The sequence below is a fragment of the Lynx rufus genome, unplaced genomic scaffold (assembly GCF_022079265.1).
Source record: "Lynx rufus isolate CCGP_SWC_20201006 ecotype Redwood Valley unplaced genomic scaffold, mLynRuf1.p SCAF_41, whole genome shotgun sequence".
Taxonomy (NCBI): Eukaryota; Metazoa; Chordata; class Mammalia; order Carnivora; family Felidae; genus Lynx; species Lynx rufus.
Window position 1 is genome coordinate 1360267 of NW_025814858.1, and position 24844 is coordinate 1385110.

Below are 24844 nucleotides of genomic sequence, written 5' to 3' on the forward strand. Positions count from 1 at the left end.
CCTCAGAAGGCTGTCTCCATTGCCCTTCAAGGGAGAAACTTCTCCAGAATTTCCCTGGGATACATTTCCCTCATCCTGCCTGGAAGAGTAGTCCCCTTCCTCTTTACTGGGACAACCATCTCTGTCATCGTGCCTGGAATGCAAACACCATCACGTTTACAGGAAGCATGATCTCCCTTGTTCTGCCTTGGAACACCGTTTTCCTCATCCTGCCTGGTAGCCCAATACCCCTCATCCTGCCTTGCAGGGTCTTTTCTGTCATTTTGTCTGGGAGTGCCATTGTAATCATCATGCCTGGGAGCGCCTACTTTGTCATCCTCCTGGGAGCAACATATCTGTCATCCTACTGTGTCCATGGTCTCCCTGATCATCCTGAGAGGACTATTTTCTTCATCCTGCTTTGCACATGATCTCTGTCACCCTGTCTGGGAGGACAATTTCTGTCATCCTGTTTAGAGAATGATCACTTACATCCATCATGGGAGCACGGTTTCCTTCATCTTACTTGAGGTCATTCTGTCTATGATGCTTTTTCTGTTGTTTTGCCTGAGAGTGTCACCTCTCTCATCCTGACTCGGGGAAAGGTCTAAGTCCTTCAGGTCGCAAACATCATTTCTATATTGTGGCTATGTAAATACCATGCCCACTAACCCATTTTTAAATCTAGAAATAAATGGCATTTCACTAAAACTACAATCAAAGCAATGCATGATTGTGTAGGAGTTTAAAGAAAAGGAACGCCTTCTTCACCTATACTGAAAGTTATTTCTCATCCAGTATACCCACATGCATCAGCAATGTGATATTACATACTGAATTACAAGGACACATTACAAGTATAACTCCTCAGGATAAATTGAAATCAGGTGATGTGAATCCAAATTTATGGACATGAAAAAAAAACAAAAAAACAAACAAAAAACACCAAGATCATAAACATAAAAAAATCTCAATTGCTAAAGACAAAACGCCACTTCAATCAACAATTTTATTATGGATACCTAAGAAAATTGATTTTAATTGTATCTAACCATAATAAAGCCCCGGTAATAATAGCACTCCACATTGTCAAGGGTGAATGACAGCCAAATACACCCCAGGGTGGAAAGCAGTAGATCATGCTTCCAGAAACGATGACAAAGAGGGAGGTCCCAGGAAAAATGATGTATACAGCACTCCTAGGCAGGCATGATGAAGGATAAGGTGCTCTAAGGAAGGAGGACATGGGGAGAGTGCTCCATATCAACATTATGGAGACGGTATTCCAAGGCAGAGTGATGGGGAACACGATGGCAGAAGGATGATGTAGAAGGTTCTCGTAGGCAGGAATTTAGAAACTGAGATGCCCAGGCAGGTTTAAGGAGATAATGCCCCTAGGCATGCTGAAAGATGCTGTGCTCCCCAGCAGTATGACAGGCATGGGATGCCAAGGGAGCATAATGGAGATCATGCTCTGGGGCAAGATTAGGTAGACCATGCTCCAAGGAAGCTTGAAGGAGGTCATACTCTCAGGAAAAATGAAAGACATGGTGCTCTCATGTAGAGTTAACAATATGCCCTCCCATGAAGGAAGATGAAGACTGCTGCTCAAAGGAATGATGACGGAGGAGCACCCCCACATAGGACAAGGAATACTGCACTGCAAAGCAGGATGACAATATGGCATTTTCAAGCAGGATTATGGAATCTGTGTCCCCATGCAATGATGGGCATAGTATTACCGGCAGGAGGTAGTTAGCCCATTCCCTGCCACGAAGCCATAAATGTTGCTTCCAACCAGTGGGGCAGAGATGGTGACCACAACCAGGGTGATGGATATGGAACTCCAAGGAAAAACGAGGTAAATCTCATTTCCAAAAAGGATGATGGAGAGGATGCTCCCAATTTGAATGAAGGAAATTGCACTCCCAGGTTGAATGACCACACCACACTCCCAGTCTTAATATCAGTGATCATCCTCTAAGCAGGAAGGCTTAGATCATTCTCTCAGGCAGGATGATAGAGATCATGCTACAGAGCAGGGTGAAGGTGGCTATCCTCCCAGCAGGAGTATGGAGGCCATGAACCCAGGCATGATGATGGATATGGCACTCCCAGGAGGATGACAAAGAAGGTGTTCTCAGGTGAGACGGTGGCAACGACTCTCCCAGACAAAGTGACAGATAAGCCTATCCAAACCAGCAGGAGGGATATTGCACTACGAGGCAGGATGAGGGAAATGATGCTCCAAGTAAGAATGAGGGAGGTTTTCAGGGAGAAAGCAGGAAAAAAAAATCTTTGCTCTTGGCTGCAGCAACTTCTTACTCAACATATCTCCAGAGGCAAGGGGAACAAAAGCAAAAATGAACTAATAGAACCATATAAAAAACAGAAACAGAAACAAACAAACAAAAAACAAACAAAAAAACCCTTCTGCACAGCAAAGGAAACAATCGACAAAATTAAAAGGCAACTGACAGAATGGGAGAAGACATTTGCAAGCAACATATCAGATAAAGATTAGTATCCAAAATCTATAAAGAATTTCTCAAACTCAACACGCATAAAACAAATAATCTAGTGAAGAAATGGGCAAAAGACAGAAATCGACACTTCTCTAAAGAAGACATCCAGATGGCCAACTGACACATGAAAAAAATGCTCAACTTCACTCACGATCATGGAAATACAAATCAAAACCACAATGATATACCACCTTACACCCGTCAGAATGGCTGACATTAACAACTCAAGCAACAACAGATGTTGGTGAGGATGCAGAGAAAGAGGATCTCTTTTGTTTTGTTGGTGGGAATTCAAGCTGGTGCAACCACTCTGGAAAACAGTATAGAGGTTCCTAAGAAAACTAAAAATAGAACTACCCTATGACCCAGCAATTACACTACTAGGCATTTATCCAAGGCATACAAGGGTGCTGTTTCGAAGGGACACATGTATCCCAATGTCTATAGCAGCACTATGAACAATAGCTAAAGTAAGGAAAGAGCTCAAATATTCATTAATGGATGAATGGATAAAGAAGATATATATATTTATATTTATATTTATATTTATATTTATATTTATATTTATATTTATATTTATATTTATATTTATATTTATATTTATATTTATATTTATATTTATATTTATATTTATATTTATATTTATATTTTATAATTTATATATGTATATATGTATACATACATACATACATACATACATATATACATACATACATACACACATACACACACACATACACAATGGAGTATTACCAGGCAATCAAACGAATGAAACCTTGCCATTTGCAACTACGTGGATGGGACTGGACGGTATTATGCTAAGTGAAATTAGGCACAGGAAGACAAAAGTCATATGCATTCCCTCATTGGATGACTTTAAGAGACCAAACAGGTGAACACAAGGGAAGGGAAACAAAAATAATATAAAAACATGGGGGGGGACAAAACATAAGAGACTCATAAATATGGAGAACCAACTGAGGATTACTGGAAGGGTTGTGGGGGGGTGAGCTAAATGGATAAAGGGGCACTAGGGAATCTAGTACTGAAATCATTGTTGTACCACCTGCTAACTAATTTGGATGTAAATTTAAAAAATAATAATAATAAAAAGAACGAGGGATATTATGTTTCCTGCTAGGATGATGGATTGGTGCTCCCAGGCAAGATGATGGGGACCACTCTTCCAGGGAGAATGAGGGAGACATGCTCCCAGGCAAGATTCTGAAGAAGACGCTCCTTGGAAGGATGATGGAGATGGCCTTCCTAGTCAGGATGATGGATATATGTTCTCAGGGAGGATGACAGATAAGTGCTCCCAGGAGGATTCATAGAGAGCACTCCATGGCAGGATAAAAGGGATATTTCTTCCAGGCACCGAGGCAGTATGATGGAGACAGGATCTCAGGCAAGAAGACAATGATGGCTCTACTGGGGTAAATGACACTAAGGCATTTGAGGCAGGAAGAGGGTTACTGCGTTACCAGATAGGATGACAAAAACGTTGCTCCCAGGCGTGCTGATGGAAATCATGTTCCCGACAATAGGTTGGAGAACATGCTTCCTGTAACGATGCTGGAGATGGCTCTCTCAGGCATGATGAAGGAGATCCCTCTTCCAGGCATGAGAGAGGGATGCACTTGTAGGCAGCATGATATAGAGATGGTGCTCCTTGGGAAGATAATATTAATGGCCTTTCAAAACAGGATATGGTTTCTTGTTCCCAGTCAGCATGACAGAGAATGTATTCACACGCTGGAATTGTACATTAGCCTCCAAGGCCGGCAGATGGAGATCATGATCCCAGACAGAATGATGGAGAGGGTGCTCCCAGGTAAAATGATGTAAATAACCTTCCCGAAAGGAGATCAGAGATTACACTCCCAGACAGGAAGGGAGAGAGTGATATCCCAGGGGGGAAAAAAATGGACATTCTATTCATGGCAAATGTGAAAGATTGTATTCCCTGGCATGATGAGGGGGCTTGTGTTCCTGGGCATTATGATGAAAATGTACCTTCCAGACTGCAGGAAGGAGATGGAACTACCAAGGAAGATTTACAGAGATTGGAACTCCACACAGGAGGATGGACACAGCACTCCAAGGCAGGCAGGAGGACGGATAAGTACTTCCAGGCAAAAAGACGCCAATGGTGCTCCAAGGAAGATGAGGGAGACAAGGTCCAAGCAGGAGGACAGGAAAAATGATAGCAGGAAGGATGAAGAAAACACTTTCCCAGGCAGGAAGTGGGAGACTTAGTATCCAGGTAGGTTGAGGGAGGTCATGTAACCAGGCAGGATGAGGGACACGGTGCTCCCTGGAAGTAAAACAGACACAGCACACCAAGAAAGCATGATGAAGATTGTGCTCCTGGAGGAGCTAACGTAGATGGCATTTGAAGGTGGGTGGAAGGAAATCACATTCCCAGGTATAATAGAAGACATGGTGTTCTTGGGTAGGATGAACGATATCATGGTCTCAGGCAGGATGATGGAAACTTCACTTGCAAAAAGGAAGTTAGAGAAGGTGCTCTGACACAGGATAAGACATATTGTGCTACTAGGCAAGAGAACGGCCCTTTCAGGGATGATGGAGTCTGTGTACCCGGGGTATGGTGCATATAATGTTCCCAGGCAGGATGTGGACACCATGCTCCCTGCCATGATGGTGAAGATGGCGCTTCCATCCTGAAGGACGGAGCTCATGTCCCAGGCAGGCTGAAGGAGATGGAAATCCAGGTAGAACAATACAAATAACGTTCCCCAAAAAGATTATGGAGAATATTCTCCAAAGTTGAATGAAGGAAATAACACTCTTAGGTAGGATGACTAAAGACATGTTGTGAGGCTGGAGAGTGGAGATCGTCCATGAAACAGGATGACATAGATCATGCTCACAATGGAATCACAGAGATCACTCTGCAAAGCAGGATGAAGGAGACTTCCCTCCTTCAGGTCAGGAGGAACAGGGAGACCACGCACCCAGGCAAGATTATTAATGTGGTGCTCCTGGGGAAAGTGAAAGATAAGGCCCTCATAGGGATGAGGAATATTTTAAGGACAGGCAGGATGAGAGAAACAAGTGAGATCTTCTAGGATGCTGGAGTTGGTGCCCTTGGGCATAATGACAAAGATGGCGGGTCCATGGCAAGATGAAGGTAATGACTCTTACAGGCAGGATAAGAGTGGTGCTCTCTTAGGCAAGATGTTGGAGAATGTGCTCCCTGGTAGGATGAAGGAGACGGTCTTCTGAGGCAGGATGTTGGACATAGTGGTTCCAGGAAGGAAGATAGATAACCACTCGCAGGAGGGTTTGGTACACCATGCCCCAGGACAGGATAAAAGAGACCATTCTCCCAGGCACTGAGGTAGTGTGATGGAGAAGTCAGCCAAAGGAAAGGTGAAGGAGACCACTCTTCCAGGCAGGATTGAGGGAGATGAGCACCCAATCAAGATGTTGTAGAATATGCTCCCTGGCAGGATGACAGACACTGCCTTCCTAGGCAGGATGATGGAGATCATGCTCCCAGGAAGAAGACAAATAAGTGCTCCCAGGCAGTATTCAGAGAAGGTGCTTGAGGGCAAGATGAAAGAGATTCTTCTCCCAGTTACCGAAACAGGAAGATGGAGATGGCTGTCCAGCAATGATGATGATGATGATGATGATGATGATGATGATGATGATGATGATGATGATGATGATTGTTCTGACGGGGTAAATGACTGTAAGGTGCTCTGAGGCAAGATGAGGGATATTGTGCTACAAAGAAGGGTCATCTCTCAGGATGACTGAAACATTTCCAGGCAGGATAATGAGGATCGTGTTCCAGACAGTATGTCTACGAACTTGCTTCCAGAGAGGGTGATGCAGTTGGTGCTGCTAACCATGATGAAGTACATCACTCTCCCAGGCAGAAAGGAGAGTGAGAATCGCTCCTAGACAGGATGATGGAGACTGTGTTCCCTGACAGGATGACTGAGACAGCCTTTCTAGGAAGAATGACATTTTTTTTACCTTGCTCGCAGTCAGGATGGCAAATAAAGCAATCTCAGCAAGGAATCCTAGACTGTGCCCCAGGGCAAGAAGTAGGGGATCATATTATCAGACAGAGTGACAAAGAGGTTGCCCCACACCTAATTATGGAAATCACGTTCCCAGAAGGAGAATGCAGATGATGCTCCCAAGTGGGAAGAACAAGATTGCTCTCCAAGGATAAGTCGAAGATCTCCCTCTAGGCAGAGTGAAGGAGATCACACACACATAGGATGATGGAGATTGCATTCCCAGGCATCAAGAAAGAGGTGGCCCTCTAGGCAGGAGATTGCACAGAGCATCCATGGGCATGCAGGATGACCGATATTGTGCTGCCAAGCTGGAAGACTGAGATGCTCTCCATGGCAAAGTGATAGGGATGGTGTTCCATGGCAGGAGGACAGGGAACATGATACCAGGAAGAATTATGGAGAAGACACTAAAGGCATGAGTCAGAGACTGAGTTCCAAGGCAGGTTAAGGAGAACATGCTCCCAAGAAAGATGAAGGACATAGCGCTCACAGGCAGTTCAGCAGATACCGCACACCACGGAAGCATGATGGAGACCTCATTCCAAGGCACGATAAGTCAGGTGGTGCTCCCAGGAAGGCTGAATAAAATACACTCACAGGCCTAATGAAGGACACAGCGCTCTCAGGTAGGATGAAAGATATCATGGTCCTAGAAAGGATGGCAGTGACTGCTCTAGCAGGAAGGATGACAGAGCAGGTGCTCCTACACAGGATCAGGGATATTGCACTCCTTGGCAACATAAAAGAATGGCTCTTTCAGGTAGGATGATGTAGTTTGTGTCCCCAGGCAATGGTGCATATCGTGTTCACTGGCAGGCTGCCTTTACAGTGCTTCCTGCCACAAAGATGGAGATATTGCTTCCACCCTGAAGGACGGAGATGATGCCGCCAAGCAGATGGATGGAGAGCATGCCCAGGTAAAACAAAAGAAATCACTTTACCATAAAGCGTGATGGAGAGGACACTCCCAAATAGGATGAAGGAAATCATGCTCTGAAATAAGATGACCAAAACCATTGTCCCAGGCTGGCTTTTGGAGCTCATGCTCTAAACAGGATAACGTTTATCACACTCCTAGGCAGGGTGATGGATATCATGCTGTAAAGCAGGATTAAGGAGACTACTTGCCCAAGTGGATCAAGGAGACCATGCCCGCAGGCAGGATGATGGAAACAGTGCTACAAAGAGACTGACAAAGTAGGCACTCCCAGGCATGAGGATGACAATAATGCTTCCAGGCACATTAACAGATTAGGCCTTCCAAGACAGGATGGCTGATATTGCATTCCCAGACAGGAGGACAGAAATGGTGCTCCAAGGCAGAATAAGGGAGATAAGGCATCCCGCCAAGATGAAGCAGTTGGCACTCCCAGGCAGAACGACAGAGATGGTGGTTCCAGGCAAGAGGAGGAGGGCCATTCTTCCAGGCAAGATGAGGGAGATAACACTCACAGGTAAGATTCTGGAAAAGATGCTCCCAGGTAAAATGACTGATACCGGCTTCCTAGGCAGGATGCTAGTGATTGTGCTCTGAGGCTGGATTACCATGATTGCTCCACAAGGGCAAATGACTGTAGGTCACCCCATGGCAGGATGTGAGACATTGTGCTATCAGGTAGTATGAGGAAAACGCTGCCAGACAGGTTGACAGAGATCATGTTCCAGACAGTATGTCTCATACCTCGTTTCCACGCTGGATTACCCTGTAGTTCCTAAATAGGATGTAGGACATCACTCTCCCAGGCAGGACAAGGGAGAAGCACTCCTAAGCCAGATGAAAGAGATAGCGCTCCCCGGCAGGATGATAGAGGTGGCCTGTCTAGTCATGATGACAATTTCTTTCTCCCTGACAGTATGAGGCAGAAGGCACTGTCAGGCAGGAGTTGTAGTCTTCCCTCCAAGGAGGGAAGTAGGAGATCATGATCCCAGTCAGGGTGACAAAGAGGGTGCTCACAGGCAAAATGATGGAAATCACATTCCCAAAAGGAGAAAATGCTCCCAGGCATGAAGACCAGGATTGCTCTGCCAATTAATATGTTGGAGATCCTCTTCTAGGTAGAATGACAGAGATCACGCTCCCAGGCATGTTGAGGGAAATTGCATTTCAAGGCATCCAGAAACAAATCACCCTTACAGGCAGGAAGGCAGAGCCAGCACTTCCACGGAGGATGAAAGAAATAAGGCCTCCAGGCAGGGGGACCTACACAATACTCCTAAGCCAGGCAAAATGGTGGATATAGTGCTCCCAGGGAGTAAACCCGAGACGGCGCCTAATGGCAAGGTTGATGAATATGGTGTTCCAAGGCAGGGTGACATGTAACACGATACCAGAAATGGAGACGTTGAAGGCGCTCCCAGGCAGGATTTCGAGACTGAGTTCCCCCAACAGGTTGAAGGAGATGATGGTCCCAGGCAGAAAGCAGGACATAGGGCTTCTGGGAAGTATGAAAGAAACGACACACCAAGGGAGCATGATGGAGTTCACAATTGACAGGAGAAGATAGTCAGTGCTCCTAGTCAGTTTGATGGAAAAAGGACCCCCAGGCATAGTGAACAGCTTGTAGCTCTCAGGTAGGGTGAATGATATCATGCTCTCAGAAGGGACGATGGAGACTAAATCTCAAAAAGGATGGTGGAGAAATGGCTCCTACAGGGACATTGCGCTCCTAGGCAAAATAACAGAATGGCACTTTCAGACGGGATGATGGGGTTTGTGTCCCTAGGTAACAGTGGATGGATATCGTGTTCCCATTCAGTATGCAGACACCATGCTCCCCACCACAATGACGGAGCTTGAGCTCCTACCCTGAAGGATGGAGGTCATGCCCCAGTAAGCACTCACAGGTAAAAGAACAGAAAGCATGCTCCCAAAAAGTATGAGGGAGAGGATGCTCCCAAGTAGGATGGAAGAAATAGCACTCCTAGGAAGGATGACAAAAAACACAGTTCCATGGTGGATGTTGGGGATCGTCATCTGAACAGGATGAAGAGCATGCTTCCAGACAGGACGACAGATCATGCTATCAGTCATGATGAAGGACACTGAACTCCTTCAGGTCAAGAGGGAGAGGGAGACCATCCAGCCAGGCAGGATGACAGATATGGCTCTCCCAGGCAAAATGTCGATAAAGACCTCTGAAGCAGGATGAGGGACATTGCACTGCCAGGCAAGATGAGAGAAATGGTGTCGTAAGGTAGAACGCGAGGGATGGTGCTTTCTGCCAGGATGAAAAGGATTTGGTCCTCCCGGGCAGAATGACAGAGTTGGCGGTTCCTTGCAAGACGAAGGGGACCATTCTTCCAGGCAAGATGAAGGAGACGTGTACCCAGGCAAGGTGTTGGGGAAGATGCCCTCTGGCGGGATGATGCAGACGACGATCTGAGGCAGGATGGTGGAGACTGCATTTTCTGGAAGGAAGAATAAGCACCCCCATGCAGGATTCGTAGATGACTCTCCACGGCAGGATGAAAGAGATCATTGTCCCAGGTACAGAGGCAAGAAGAGGGTGATGGTGTTCCCAGGCAGGATGATGGTGATTGCTCTACCGGAATCAATGACCATCAGGCACTCTGAGGCATGATTAGGGATTTTATGCTACCAAGTAGGGTGACCAAAACAACACTCCCAGGAAGGATGATGGAGATTGTGTTACATACAGTACATCGGAGAACTTACTACCAGGCACGATGATTGTTGGTGCTCCTAAGCATGAGGACTGGTCATATTTCTCCCAGTCAGGAAGAAGGAGAATGCTCCCAGGCAGGAAGACATACATTGGTGCCCCCGTAAAGAGGACAGAGACAGTGTTTCCAGGTATGGAGATGGTTCTGCACTCCCAGTAAATGTGATGGAGTAGGGACTTTCAGGCAGGAATCAGAGTGTGTTACAAAACAGGAAGTAGGAGATTCTGCTCCCAGATGGGATGACAAAGAGGGCACTCCCAGGCAAATAATGGAAGTCAATTTCCCAAAAGGATAAGAGAAATGACTTCCCCTACAGGGACACTGAGATCCATGCCCAGGAACTACGTTGGAAATCTTCCCTGAGGCAGAATGACAAGATTGTGCTCCCACGCATGATGAGGGAGGTTGCAATCCCAGGCATGATGAAGGAGATCACCAATCCAGGTAGGCAGAAGGAGAGAGCACTTTGAAGGAGGATGAGAGATCACCCATGGAGGAAGGATGACATACACATAATTTCTAGGCAGACAGGATGACAGATATAGTGCTTCCAGGTAGGGTTACTGAAATGGTCCTCCATGGCATGTTCATGGAGAAGTCGTTCCAAGATAGAATTACAGGGAATATGATAACAGGAAGGATGACATAGAAGGCTCTCACAGTCAGGATGTCAAAAGCAGAATTCCCAGGCTGGTTGAAGGAAATCATATTCTTAGACAGGAGGAGGTACGTGGTGTTCCCAGACAACAGGAGAGACATGGCACACTAAGGGAACACGATAGGTTCACACTCTGACAAACTAAGTTAGATGGCACTCCCAGGCAGGTTGGAGGAAATCACCCACCCAGGCAAAATGAAGGACACAGCGCTTTCAAGTAGGATGAATGATATGCTCCCAGGCAGGGTAACAGAGACTGCACATGCAGGATACAGGACGGTAAAGGCACTCCCACAGAGGATAAGGGATATTGCGCTCCTAGGCAGGATGCCAAAACCCGACACTTTGAGGTAGGGTGGCAGAGGCTGTGACCCCCATGTTATGGAGGATATCATGGTCCTAAACAGGATTCAGATACCATGCTCCCCACCACGATGACAGAAATGGCTCTTCCAACCTGAGAGATGGAGATCCTGTCACCAGGAAAGATGAAGGAAAAGTCCCTCCAAGGTAAAACAACAGAAATTGCACTCCCAAAAAGAATGGTGGGGTAGGATGCTGCCAAGTAGGATGAAGTACATGACGCTCTCAGATAGGATTGCCAGAAGTCACGCTCCCAGGCTGGATGTCAAAAAATCGTCTCAACAGACTGATATAGATCATGCTTCCAGGAAGGATGATAGAGATCACACAGCGTGGCAGGAAGAAGGAGTCTGCACTGCAGGAAGATCAAGATCACGTACTCATTCAAGATGAAGGATACAGCATTCCGAGGCAAAATGACAGAAAATACCCTCCAAGGCAGGATGAGGGATATTGTGCTAAAAGGTAGGATAAGAGAAAAATTTCTCCAAGGAAAAGAAGAGGGATGGTGCCTCCTGCCAGGATGACAGATATGGTGCTGCCAGGTAGGATGATTAAGATGGCAGTCACAGGCAAGATAAAGTGGAGTTATCCACTCAAGGCAGGATGAGGGATACACGCTCCTAGGGAAGATGTTGGAAAAGATGCTCCCTGGAAGGATAACGGACATGGCTTTCTTGACATGATATGGAGATTTCACTACTAGGAGGAATTACAGATACGCACTTCCACGTAGGATTCATAGATGGCACTCAAAGGCAGGATTAAAAGAGCATTCTCCCAGGCACTGAAGTAGGGTGTTGGAGATGGTGCTCCCAGGCAGGATGAGGATGATTGTTCTAACAGCTTGAATGACTGTAAGGTGCTCTGAGGAAAATGAGGGATATTTCACTACCAGGTAGGTAGGATGGCTGAAATGGCGTTTCCAAGGCAGGGTCACCTACCACAGGGTAGGTCACGTTCCAGGCAGTATGTTTGAGAACTTGTTTCCAGGCAGGATGATGCAGCTGGTGCTCCAAAGCATGAAGAAGGCCATCATTCCCCGAGGCAGGAGGAGGTAGAAGCCCTCCTAGCAGGATGACAAAGATGGTGCTTGCTGGCAGGATAACAACACAGCCTTTCTAGGCAGTGTGATGGTTTCTTGACCCCAGTCAGTATGAGGGAGAAAGTACTCTCAGGTAAGAATCACAGACTGCACTCCAGAAAGGAAACTAGGAATTCATGCTGCAAGTCAGGATGAAAAGAGGGCACTCCCAGTCAAGATATTGGAAATCACCTTCCCTAAAGTAGAAGGGAGATGACTATCCCAGGAAGGAAGACTGAGATGGCTCTCTCAGGCATTTGTCAGAGATCTTCCTCTCGCCAGAACAGCAGAGACTGTGCTACTAGACGTGATGAGAGAGATTGTGTTCTCAGGCATCATGAAGGAGATGCGTCTTCCAGTCAGGAGGACCGAGACAGTACTTACAGCAGGATGAGTAACATCAAGCCTCCAGGCAGGAGGACATACAAAGCACTCCCAGGCAGGCGTGATGACAGATACAGTACTGCCAGGCAGGTGTACAGAGATGGCGCTCCATGGCAAAATGATGGAGATGGTGTTCCAAGGCAGGGTGATGGCAAATATGATATCAGGAGAATGATGTAGGGGGCACTCCCAGGCAGGATATCAGAGACTGGGTTCCCAAGCCAACTGAAGGAGATCATGCTCCAGGAAGGATGGATTCTGTGCTCCAAAGGAGGATGAGGATTGCACTCCTAGGCAAGAAAAATGACACAAATCTCCCAGGTATGATGAAAGAGAAGTTGGCCCAGGCATGTTGGAGGATATAATGCTCCCAGAGAGGAGGAGGATGGAGATTCTGGTCCATGGCGAGATGATGGGGCAGTGTTCAAAGTCAGTGTGGTGGGGAACACGATAGCAGTAAAGGTGATGTGAAATGCACCCCCAGGCAGGACATCGGATTCTTGGTTCCCAGGAAGGTTGACGGAGGTTTTGCTCTGAGGTAGGCTGAAGCAGACTGTGCTCCAAGGCAGCGCAACAGACACAGCAGACCAAGAGATCATGATGAAGATCCTGCTCCAAGGCAGGATATGGTAGACTGCCCTCCAAGCAGCTCTAAGGAAATCATCCTGCCAGGCATAGGGAAAGACACAGCACCCTGAAGTAGAGTGAATGAAATTGTGCTGCCAGCCAGGATGATGAAGAAAGCGCTCCAACACAGGAAAAGGGATATTGAGCTCTAAGGAAGGATGACAAAATTGTGTTCCTGGGCAGGATGATGGACTTATTGTCCCCAGGCAATGGTGGATACCATGTTCCCTGGCAGAATGCGAATACCTCGCAACTTGCCAGGATGATGGAGATGGCACTTCCAACCTGTCAGGCGGAAATGGTGTCCAAATCCAGGGTGATGGAGATGGACCTGCAAGATACAACAACACATATCACATTCCCAAAAGAATTATGGAGGAGACACTCCCATGTCGGATTAAGGAAGTCTCACTCCCAGGTATTATGATCAAAATAACACTCCCAGGCTGGATGTCAGAGATCTTCCTGTAAACAGGATAACGTACATCGTGCTCCAAGGCAGGGTGACAGAGAACACGCTGTAAAGCAGGATGATGGAGACTGCCCTCCCAGGAGGATCGGAGGGACCACACACACAGGGAGGATGATGGATTCGGCACCCCCAGAAGGATGACAAAGAAGGTGCTCCCAGTGAGGATGATGGTAATGGAGCTCCCAGACAAAAGGACAGAAAATATCCCTTATCCAAGCCACGATAAGGGATAATGCACTTCCAGGCATGATGAGAGAAACATTGCTCCAAGGAAGAAAGAGATAGGTTGTGTTTCCTACCAGGGTGACGGAGTTGGTGCTACCAGACCTGATGACAGAGATGGGGGTCCCAGGCAAGAAGAAGGGGATCACACGTCCAGGCAGGATGAGAGAGATGTGCTCCCAGGCAAGGTGGTGGAGAAGATGATCTCTGGCAGGATGACAGAGGTGGTCTTCCTAGGCAGGGTGACGGTAACAGTGCTCACAGGCAGGATAACGACGATTACTCTACCAGGGTAAGAGACCATAAGGTGTTCCAAGACAGGCTGAGTGATATGGTGTTACCAGGGAGAATTACTGAAACAGTGATCCCAGGCAGGATGAAAGAGACCATGTTCCAGAAAGTATGTCACAGAATATTCTTCTAGGCGGGATGATGGACTTGGAGTCCCCAGGCATGTGAAAGACAATAACTATAAACAGGCAAGATGAGGGGGAATTCTCCTAGGCGAGATGACAGAGATAGTGCTTCCTGCGCGGATGACATATACAGCCTTTCAAGGCAGGACAAAGGGTTTATCACTCCCAGTCACTATGACACAGAAGTGACTCTCAGGCAGGAAGTGGACTGTGCTGAATGGTGGGGATTAGGAGTTTATGCTCCCATAAAGGATGACCATGATGATGTTCCCAGGCAAAATGACGTGAATAGATTTCCAAAAGGAGAACAGAGATGATATTCTCCCAGGCAAAAAGACTGAGATCACTCTCCCAGAACATATGTCGGAGATCTTCCTCAGGGCACAATGACAGAATACATGCTCCCAATCATGAGAGGGAGATTGATTTCCATGGCATGATAAAGGATATGGCCTTTGCCAGAAGGAGGACATACTCAGCACTTTTAGGAAGACAGGATGACAGGCATCCTGCTCCCAAGGCAGTAGGACGCATACAGACTTAATGGCAGGATGATGGAGATGGCATTCCACGGCAGCATGTTGGAGAAAAGGATACTAGGAAGGATGATGTAGAAGGTGCTCCCACACAGGATGTCAGAGACTGAGTCCAAGGCAGGTGAAGGAGATTGGGCAACCGGTGATCCATGGAAACTGATGGAGATGGCATTCTGAGGCAGGATGACAGGGAACAGCATACCAGGAAAGATGACTTAAAGGGTGCTCCTAGGCAGGATGTTGATGACGAGACCAAGACAGGTTGAAGGAGGTCTTATGACCAGGCAAGATAAAGGACATGGTGCACCAAGGGAGCATGACAGAGATTGGGCTCTGAGGCAGGAAAAGGTAGAAGGCACTCCCAGGCAGGTTGAAGGAAATCACACTCTCAGGATAATGAGGACACTGCTCTCTCACGTAGGACGAAGGATATGCTTCTCTAGGCAGGATTATGGGGATGACACTCACAAAAAGGATGATGGACAAGGTGCTCCTACACAGGATAAGGGATATTGCTCTACTATGCATGATAGCAAAAGGGCGCTTTCAGGAAGGATGGTGGAGTTTGTGTCCCAAGTTGTTGGTGGATATCCTGTTCCCTGGCAGTATGCAGAGACCAAACACCCTGTCACAATGACAGAATGGCATTTCCACCCTGAAGGATGGAGATCGTGCCCCATGCAGGCTAATGGAGACGGCACTCCCAGGTAAAACAAAACAAATCATGTACCTCCCCCCGCCAAAAAACAAAAACAAAAAAATGATGGAGGGGGCACTCCAAAATAGGATAAAGGAAATCATGCTCTCAGGTAGGATGACTGAAAACAGGCTCCCAGACTGGAAGTTGGAGATGGTCCTATAAATAGGATGATGTACATTTTGCTCCCAGGAAGGGAGACAGAGAGCATGCTGAAAAACTGCATGATGGTGACTACCCTCATTCGTGGCCACACAACCAGGAAGATTGATGGATATGGTGCTGTCAGCCAAAAAGGCATATAAGGACTTCCAAGCAGGATGAGTATATTGCACTACGAGGCAAGATGAAAGAAACGGTGCTCCAAATGAGATTCAGCTTCCTGCCAGCATGACATATTTGGCGCTCCTGGACAGGATGACAGAGCTGGACGTCCCAGGAAAGATGGAGGCGACTCTTCTTCCAGGCAGGATGAGGGAGACAGGCTCCCAGGGAAGATGTTGGCAGAAATGTTCGCTGGAAGGATGACAGAGTTGGCATTCTGAGGCAAGATGATGGAGATCACACTCCCAGGAAGGGTGAGGGATAAGTGCACCAGGCTGGGCTGTAAGAAAATGTCCCAGGGCAAGAAGAAAGAGATTATCCTAAATTCAACCAAGGCAGAATGAGACAGATGTGCTCCCAGGCAAGATGCTGGAGAAGATGCTCCCTGGCAGGATGTCAGAGATGACCTTCCTAGGCAAGATGTGGGGATAAACCTCCAAGGAAGGATGACATAAGAACTCCCAGGCAGGAATCATAGACAGAACTCCAGGTCAGGATGAAACACATCCTCCTCCCTGGCACCCAGACAGGATGATGGAGGCAGATCTCCCAGGCAGTATGAGGATGATTGCTCTGGCAGTGTAAATGACCATAAGGTGCTTGGAGGCAAGATGAAAGATATTGTGTTACCAGGTCGGACGACTGAAATGGAGCTCCTGGACAGGATGATAAAGATTGTGTTCCAGACAGTATGTCTCAGAACTTGCTTTCAGATAGGATGATGCATTTGGAGCTCTAAATTACGACTGTCACTGCTATCTCAGGCAGAATGAGGTAGAATTGCTCCTAGGCAGGCTGGTGGAGACTGTGTTCCCTGGCAGGATGACAGAGGCAGCCTTTCTAGGCATAACGATGGTTTCTTGCTCTCGGTCAGTATTAAGGAGAAGGCACTTTCAGGTAGGAATTGTAGACTGTGCTCCAGGGTGGGAATTAGGAGAACATGCTACTAGGTACGATTAGAAAGAGGGAGCTCCAAGGCAAGATGATGGAGAGCTGTTCCCAAAAGGATAAAGGAGACAATGATCCCATTCAGAACGACCAAGAATGCTCTCCAAGATAATAAATTGGAGATATTCCTTCAGACAGAATTACAGACATCGTGCTTGTAAGAAGGATTATGGGATTGCATTCCCAGGCATCATGCAGAAGAGGACCCTTCGAGGCAGGAGGATGGATACAGGACTCCTAGGCAGGCAGGATGTCAGATATTGTGCTGCCAGACCAGAGTATAGATATGCTGCTCCATGGAAAGATGATGGAGACGGTATCCCAAGCCGGGGTGATGGGGAACATGATACCAGCAAATATGACATAGAAGGCACTCCCAGGCAGGATGTCAGCGACTGACTTCCCAGGCAGGTTTAAGGAGATTGTGTTCCCAGATAGGATGAAGGAAGGATACAGCACTCAGAGGTAGTACAACAGAGACAGCAAACCAGGGGAGCATGATGTGGATCATGATCAGAGGCTGGCTAAGGTAGATGATGCTCCCAGGAAAATTGAAGGAAATCACACTGCAAAGTATAATGAAGGACAAGGCGCTTTTAGGTACGATGAATGATTTCATGCTCTCAGGCAGGATAATAAGGATGAGCTCACAGAAAGAATGATGGAGAATGCACCACCACACAGGATAAGAGATTGTGCACTCCTAGACAGGCTGACAAAATGGTGATTTCAGGCAGGATGAAGTCGTTCATATCCCCAGGCAATGGTGGATAACGCGATCTCAGGCAGGTTGTAGGTACCATGCGTCCCACCATTATGATGTACGTGGCGCTTCCCACATGAAAGACAGAGATCATAGCTCCAGGCATGGTGACAGAGATGGCACCCCAAGGTAAAACAACAAAAATCACATTCAAAAAAAAAAAAAGACTAGGGACAGGAAGTTCCCTATAAAGATGAAAGAAATCAGGCTACCAGGCTGTATGCCAGACTTCATCCCCTATACAAGATATCATAGGTTGTACTCCCAGGAAGTATGACAGAGATCACACTGGAAAGCAGAATGAAGGAGACTGTCCTCCCAGTAGGATCAGGGATACCACACATTCATGCAGGATGAAGGATACTGTGCTCCCAGGATGATGACGTAGACAGTGCCACCAAACATGACAACCACAATGCTGCTCCCAGGAAAAATGGTGGAAATGGCCTTCAAGGTGAGTGATGGATATTGTGCTACCAGGCAGAATGAGAGAAACAGTGGCTGAGGGCAGAATGAGGGAGACCTTGCTTCCTCTCTGAATGATGGAGTTGGCACTCCCAGGCAGGATGACAGAAATTTAGGTCCCAGGAAAGATGTAGGGGACCACTGTTCCAGGAAGGATGAGGGAGTTGCATTCCTAGGCAAAATGCTGGAGAAGATGCTTTCTGGAAGGATGTCCCAAGGTGTCCTTCCTAGGCAGGATGATGGAGATCGGGCTCCCAGGGAGATTGAAAGATAAATATTCCCAGGAAGATTTGGTAGATGATGCTCCAGGGGAAGATGAAAGAGAATCTTCTTGCAGGTACCAAGGCAGGAATAGGGAGATGGTGGTCCTATGTAAGATAAAGGATTTAAATTACATTTTTCTCATTCAATTAGCAGATATGGATTTTCCACAGATTGCCAGATGCACAGATAGCTACCAACGTGTGACAGGTGAATCGGGGTGATTATTTCCAGCTGATCTCATTTCAGTAGGAGTGTCTCTATTATTGCCTAATAACTAAGAATCAGAACACCCAAATCAAGCAAACATAAATAAAATAATATGGCCAGTCCCATCAGTGGTGTTACCCACGTTCATCATTTGTTTCAAGCTTGCATTGGTCTTCACTCCCTGCCTCTTTTGTAGTGTTCATGCAGTATCCTTCTAAGACAGCACACTTATTTTATTCAGGAGCAAGGAACACTTTGTGTTCAATAATTAATTCAAAATAAACAGTTTTAAGCATGATATAAAGAGTATACTGGAATTGTGCTTTCTCTGTAAAACAACATTTGACAATTTCCCTGTCACTTATAAATTAGTGAAACCAGAAGTTTTTTTGTTTTATTTTTTTAGAAGATTTTTACTTCCTTTTAGAGAGACACAGACAGCATGTGTGTGGAAAAGGCAGAGAGGGAAGAGAAAGAGAGAATCCCAAGCAGGCTCTATGTTGTGAGCACAGAGCCTGATGCAGGTCTTGAATTCATGAAACCATGAACTCATGACCTGATCCAAAATCAAAAGTTGGAGGCCTAACCAACTGAGCCACCCAGGAGCCCCAATACCAGAGTTTTTTTTTTCTGGCTTGTATGTAAACTTCACGTTAAGTAACTCTCAGTAACCAATTTATATAGACTTTGACTCTAATATGTACTATGAGTATGTGCTAGTGCAGCTTTGGGAAAACAAATTTTGTAAGACTAATCTAATTCTCCCCAGTAGTGTACCATTCAAAACCACAAACAAACCTAGGAAACCTAGGAGAAGCCATGAAACTTGTCTAATCTCCATGAAGTTGAGGTAATATGATGTGAAAGATTTCATCAGCATGATTGGAAGCATGGCATCAAAGACAAGATACTCAGTTTTGCCAATGCTAGAAATGCAGAGAAAAACCCAAATAAGGCCAGATGGCAAAAAAAAGGGAGCAGGACAAAATAATGCTTCATAGGAAGAATCTAGTGGGGGGTTGCTATAAAGATAATTGATCAGATGAGAAAATAATCTATTTACTTTTATTGATTGAGAGCTAAACAAGGGCAAAGTGTCAACATTTTAAGAAAGTAAACTGGATAATGTAAAAATCCATTCTAACTTTGATATGGTGGTGATTAGTTCAAAACATTCTAATGGACAAATTTATTCATCATACATAAGTGTGAAGGTTAGATTGCCATTTCTCTGTTAATTTGGCTTGTTTGAAAGCAGATAGATAAGTACACTTATTTGAGGATACTTCCTGGATGGTTAAGCTTGCACCTTCAGCTCAAATCATGATCTCATGGTTCATGAGTTCAAGTCCCATATCTGACCCTGTGCTGACAGGTCAAAGTCTGGACCTTACTTTAGATTCTGTATTTCCTGCTCTTCTGCCCTTCCCCCATTCATTCTCTCTCTCTCTCCCTGTCTCTCTCTCTTTCTCTCTCTCTCTCTCTCTCTCTCTCTCACACACACACACACACACACACACACACGCACACACACACGCACACACACACGCGCCAAAAATAAATAAATAAATAAATAAATAAATAAATAAATAAATAAATTAATTAATTAATTAATTAACAAACAAACATTTAAAAAAGAAAGAAAGAAACTAGGTGCAAGTTTGGCTGGGTCAGTTAAGTATTTAACTTCAGCTCAGGTTATGATCTTATGGTTCATGAGTTCTAGATCAGCATCAGGGTCTGTGCTGCAGCTCAGAGTTTGAAGCCTGGATGGAATTCTGTGTATCCATGTCTCTCTGCACCATCCGACCTTGTGCTCTTTTACTCTCTCTCTCTCCCTCCTTCTATCTTTCTATATTTCAAAAATAAATAATCATAAACTCTCTTAAAACGTTTTTAATATTTATTCATTTTGCACAGAGAGACAGAGACAGAGCATGAGCGGGGAAGGGGCAGAGAGAGAGAGAGAGAGAGAATCTGAGGTGGGCTTCATGCTCTGAGCTGTCAACACAGAGCCTGACGTGGGGCTCGAATTCACAGACCATATGATCATGACCTGAGCCAAAGTTGGACACTCAACCGACTGAGCCAACCAGACTCCCCAAACAGAAAACCTTTATAATGATAAATAATTTAAGACAGCAAACATAAAACAATCTTGTGCTTCTTTCTTTGATTTCACAGGGCAGTGACTGAATATACATTGGATTGTCATGGTTTTATCTATGGCCAGTATCAGCAGCTCATTTCAGGGAAACTAAAAATATCAGGCACAAAATATTTTTTTAAGAGTAAAGGTAAACTTAGAAACCTAAAGTTGTTTTCCTAAAGTTGTATATTTGCTTAAAATTCATGGATAACAAATGATATTATGTGATAGCTATAGTAACACATGTAAAGTTCACCATTTCTACTTTTGCTCTTCTAAATGTGGATTAATAAGTTTTAGGGCCTCACTGAATAACCATTGTTTATTTTGGGTGCTTTCCCTTAATCTGTCTTCCATATAACTGATATGTCCTTCCTCATGCTGTCTTCTACTGTTGAATCCCTCTAGTGCTTTTTTTTTCTTCAGCTATTATCTTCCTGAACTCTGATTTTGTGTGTGTTCGCTATCTCTCAATTAAGGGTCTCACTTAGTTCTTGTCTTTTCTCTGCAGCCCGGCGAGCATCTTGACCATCATTAATTTATATTCTTTATTTAATTGAGACAAAATGCTTACCTCCGTTTCAGGTCTTTTCTGGCTTTTTTTTTTATTGTTCTTTATTTTGGAGCATATTTCTCTGTCTCTCCATTTTGCTTCTCTTTCTGCATTTGTTTCTATAGATGAGGCAGAGCAGCTACTTCTCCTACACTTGAAGGAATTGTCTTATCCATGATTGTCCCCCTGGGTAGACTCTGTGTGCAGTTGGTGACATTTGCTGGCTGGCTGACGCCGTGGCTTGCATGGACTGGGGATCCTGGGGCTTTCTACATAGCAGGCGCCCTGTCAGGATAGTTAAAGCTGAAGTGAACGCAGACTGGCGTGTCCCAGGATTCTGTGTGTTGAGGGTACCCTGGCAGGACAGCTGAAGCTGAAATGAATGCAAGTTGAGGCATGCTGGGGTGCTGTGTACAGGTACCCTGTACAGGGTGGCTAGAACATAAGCAGTCTGGGGGTCAGGATGTCCTTGATCTCTCTATGCAGACGATTCCTGGGCAAGATAGGTGAAGCTAAAGTGCGTACAAGCTGAAGGCACCTGGGGCTGTACATGCAGAGGATACCTTGCCCATATAGTTGAAGTTGAAGTGGATATAAACTAGGGTGTACCAGGACTTTCCACGGAGAGGGTGCCCTGAAGGGGCCGTGGGAGCTGAGGTGGGTTACAGTCCAGGAATGGCTCTTTTTATAAGTTAGTTGCTCTTTAAACTGCATTGATTAAGGGGAAAAAAGCATGTCGTGTATGTGTGTGTGTGTGTGTGTGTGTGTCTGTGTGTGTGTGTGTGTGTGAGTGTGTGTGTGTGTGTGTGTCCAGTGTAATTGGGACTGGTGTGTATTGTGGCCTGCAACTTACTGAGGCAGAAGACCAGCTACAGAAACTGGACCCTGCTCTGGTATATGCATTTAAGGTGGATGGACAATGTGGGGCAGCTGGGTGGCTCAGTGGATCGAGTATCTGACATCAGCTCAGGTCATGATTTCACAGTTCATGAATTTGAGAACCACATGGGGCTGGATGCTGTCAGTGTAGAGCCTTCCCTGAATCTTCTGTCCCCCACTTTCTCCCCTGCTCTGCTTGTATTCTCTGCTCTCAAAAATAAGTAAACAGGAAAAAATGTGGAGGTAAAATGTAACCCTGCCACTCTCCCGTCTCTATGACCCAGAGAGAACTCCTGTGGCTCCTCTGTCGTTGACAGAGTTCTAATGCTCTCTTCTATATGACAGTTGTTCTTTTCAAACTGCAGTGGTTTTTTTTTTTTTTTTGTTTCTGTTTTCTGCCCAAGGACAGAGGAGTCTGTTTCTGGTCCTTCCCCAACTGCCCTTGGCAACGTTAGGGGTGAGTGTTTCCTTTGTTACTGTCTCACTGTGTTGCTGTTGTCTTTTGATTTTCTATGTTTTGTTAGGCACCATCTGTGCAGTCAGTCCTCAGCTCCTCAGGAGGAATTGTTATATCAATAGGTGCAATCCCCAGGGAGCTGGACAAATTGGAAGTACACCTTCTGGCTGGTTCACCAGAAAATGTAGTCAGGGAGTTCAGGCACAAGAGCACCTCGCTCCAGGGTACCCAAAAAAGGTGAGGTTTGGCTACTCATTACTGACAAAATCGCAATTCAAAGGAACTAGTGGAGGTGAAACAAATGGGGAACTTATCCAGAGGCCGACACCAGACATACAGCAGACTCACATTAAAGACTCTCTGTAAAGTGCTGAGAAGACCTCCAGGTTTATGTAAGGAAAATGTGGGACAAAAAGAGGTAGGTACACACAGGTGGTCACTAAGGTCAGGTTGGTCATTGTCTTGGGCTTGAGGGTGGAGTCTTATTGGCTCAGGGAGTCCTTATTGCTAGAGGGGTAGTTTCAGTTCCCATGAGGTGATACTTTGCTTTCAGGATCCTGAATTAAGAGGTAAGCTGAGAGTGGGGAGGGGGTGCCTGGGTGGCTCAGCTGATTAAGCATCCGACTTCAGTTCTGGTCATGATCTCAGGGCTCCTGGGTTCATGCCCCGCATTGGGCTCTGTGCTGACAGCTCAGAGCCGGGAGCCTGTTTCAGATTCTATGTCTCCCTGTCTCTCTGCCAGTCCCCCACTTGCGCTTTGTCTCCCTCTGTCTCAAAAATAAATAAACATACAGAAAGAGAGAAGCTGGAAAGAAAAAGTGAATCAATTAGAAAGTTTAAGGTCAATGTGGAGGTAGTTGAAATGTTCTTTCACCTTGGAGGAGTTGAGTTCAAGGCCTTCCTACACAGCCATCTTGAACCGAAAAGAGAATAGGGTCCCTCTGAATCCTATTTTGATTGGGGAAAGTTTGGGAGAAATCCAAGGAAGGAGACAATAAAAGCAGGGAATCTGTCAGTTCTGTGTACAAATCGACATAAACACCAGTACCTCCCCTGATTACAAGCGTTGCATGTACAGAAAAAGGCATAGAAAAGGCCGTCGGATTGGAAAAAGTAAAAATAAAAAGTATATTGATTCTTTTATTTATTTATTTTTCAATTCGTATTTTGGAAAGAGAGAATGAGCAGAGACGGGGAGAGAAAGAGACAGAGAGAAAGACAGAGAGAGAAGCTTAAGCAGGCTCTATGCTTAGCACACAGCCCCAAACGGGGCTCAATCCCCTGACCATAGGACCATGACCTGAGCTGCTGAACCCAGCAGTCTGGTAGTCAACTGACGGAGCCATCAAGGTGCCCTGAAAACTGCCTCAACTCTTAAATCATGTGATTATCAACATGAAACAAATTCTAAGGAGTATACATCAGTTTTCTAGAACTCAAACATAATTAAATAAGCCCCAGAATACACGGTCAATATATAAAACTCAGTTTAATTTTTACACATAAGCAATGAACCATTAGAATATGAACTGTTTTTAAAGAACCATTTAAAATCACACCAAACATTGAAATACTTACATTTAACTCTAACGACCATGCACAGGATCTGTACGCGAAAAGCCACAGAAGGCTGATTGGGTAAATCAAGCAAGATATAAATAAATGGAGAGATATGCCATATCTATCCATGGAAGCCTCGCTAGGAAGATGTCAATTATCAACTTGATCTAGAGATTCAACATAATCCCAGTCGAAATCCCAGGATTTTTTTGTGGATATCAGCAAGCTGATTCTAAACTATGTGTGAAAAGACAAAGGAACGGGAACAGCCAAACAGCTCTGAAAAATAACCAAGTTGGAGAACTCATGTTGCACAATTTTAAGACTTAATATAAACCTCCATTAATCAAGGCAGTGTGATATTGAAGAAAGATGGACACACAGATCAAGAGATAGAACAGAGAATCCAGAAACTGACCCCATACACAAGCATCCTCACCCAACTTCTGATAATGACATAGAGCCAACCCAACAGAAAAAGGGATATAGTCTTTCACAAGTGTTACTGGAACAATTAAGTGTTCGTATGCAACAGTAATCAATTAACTAAGTAATTAATTGTTT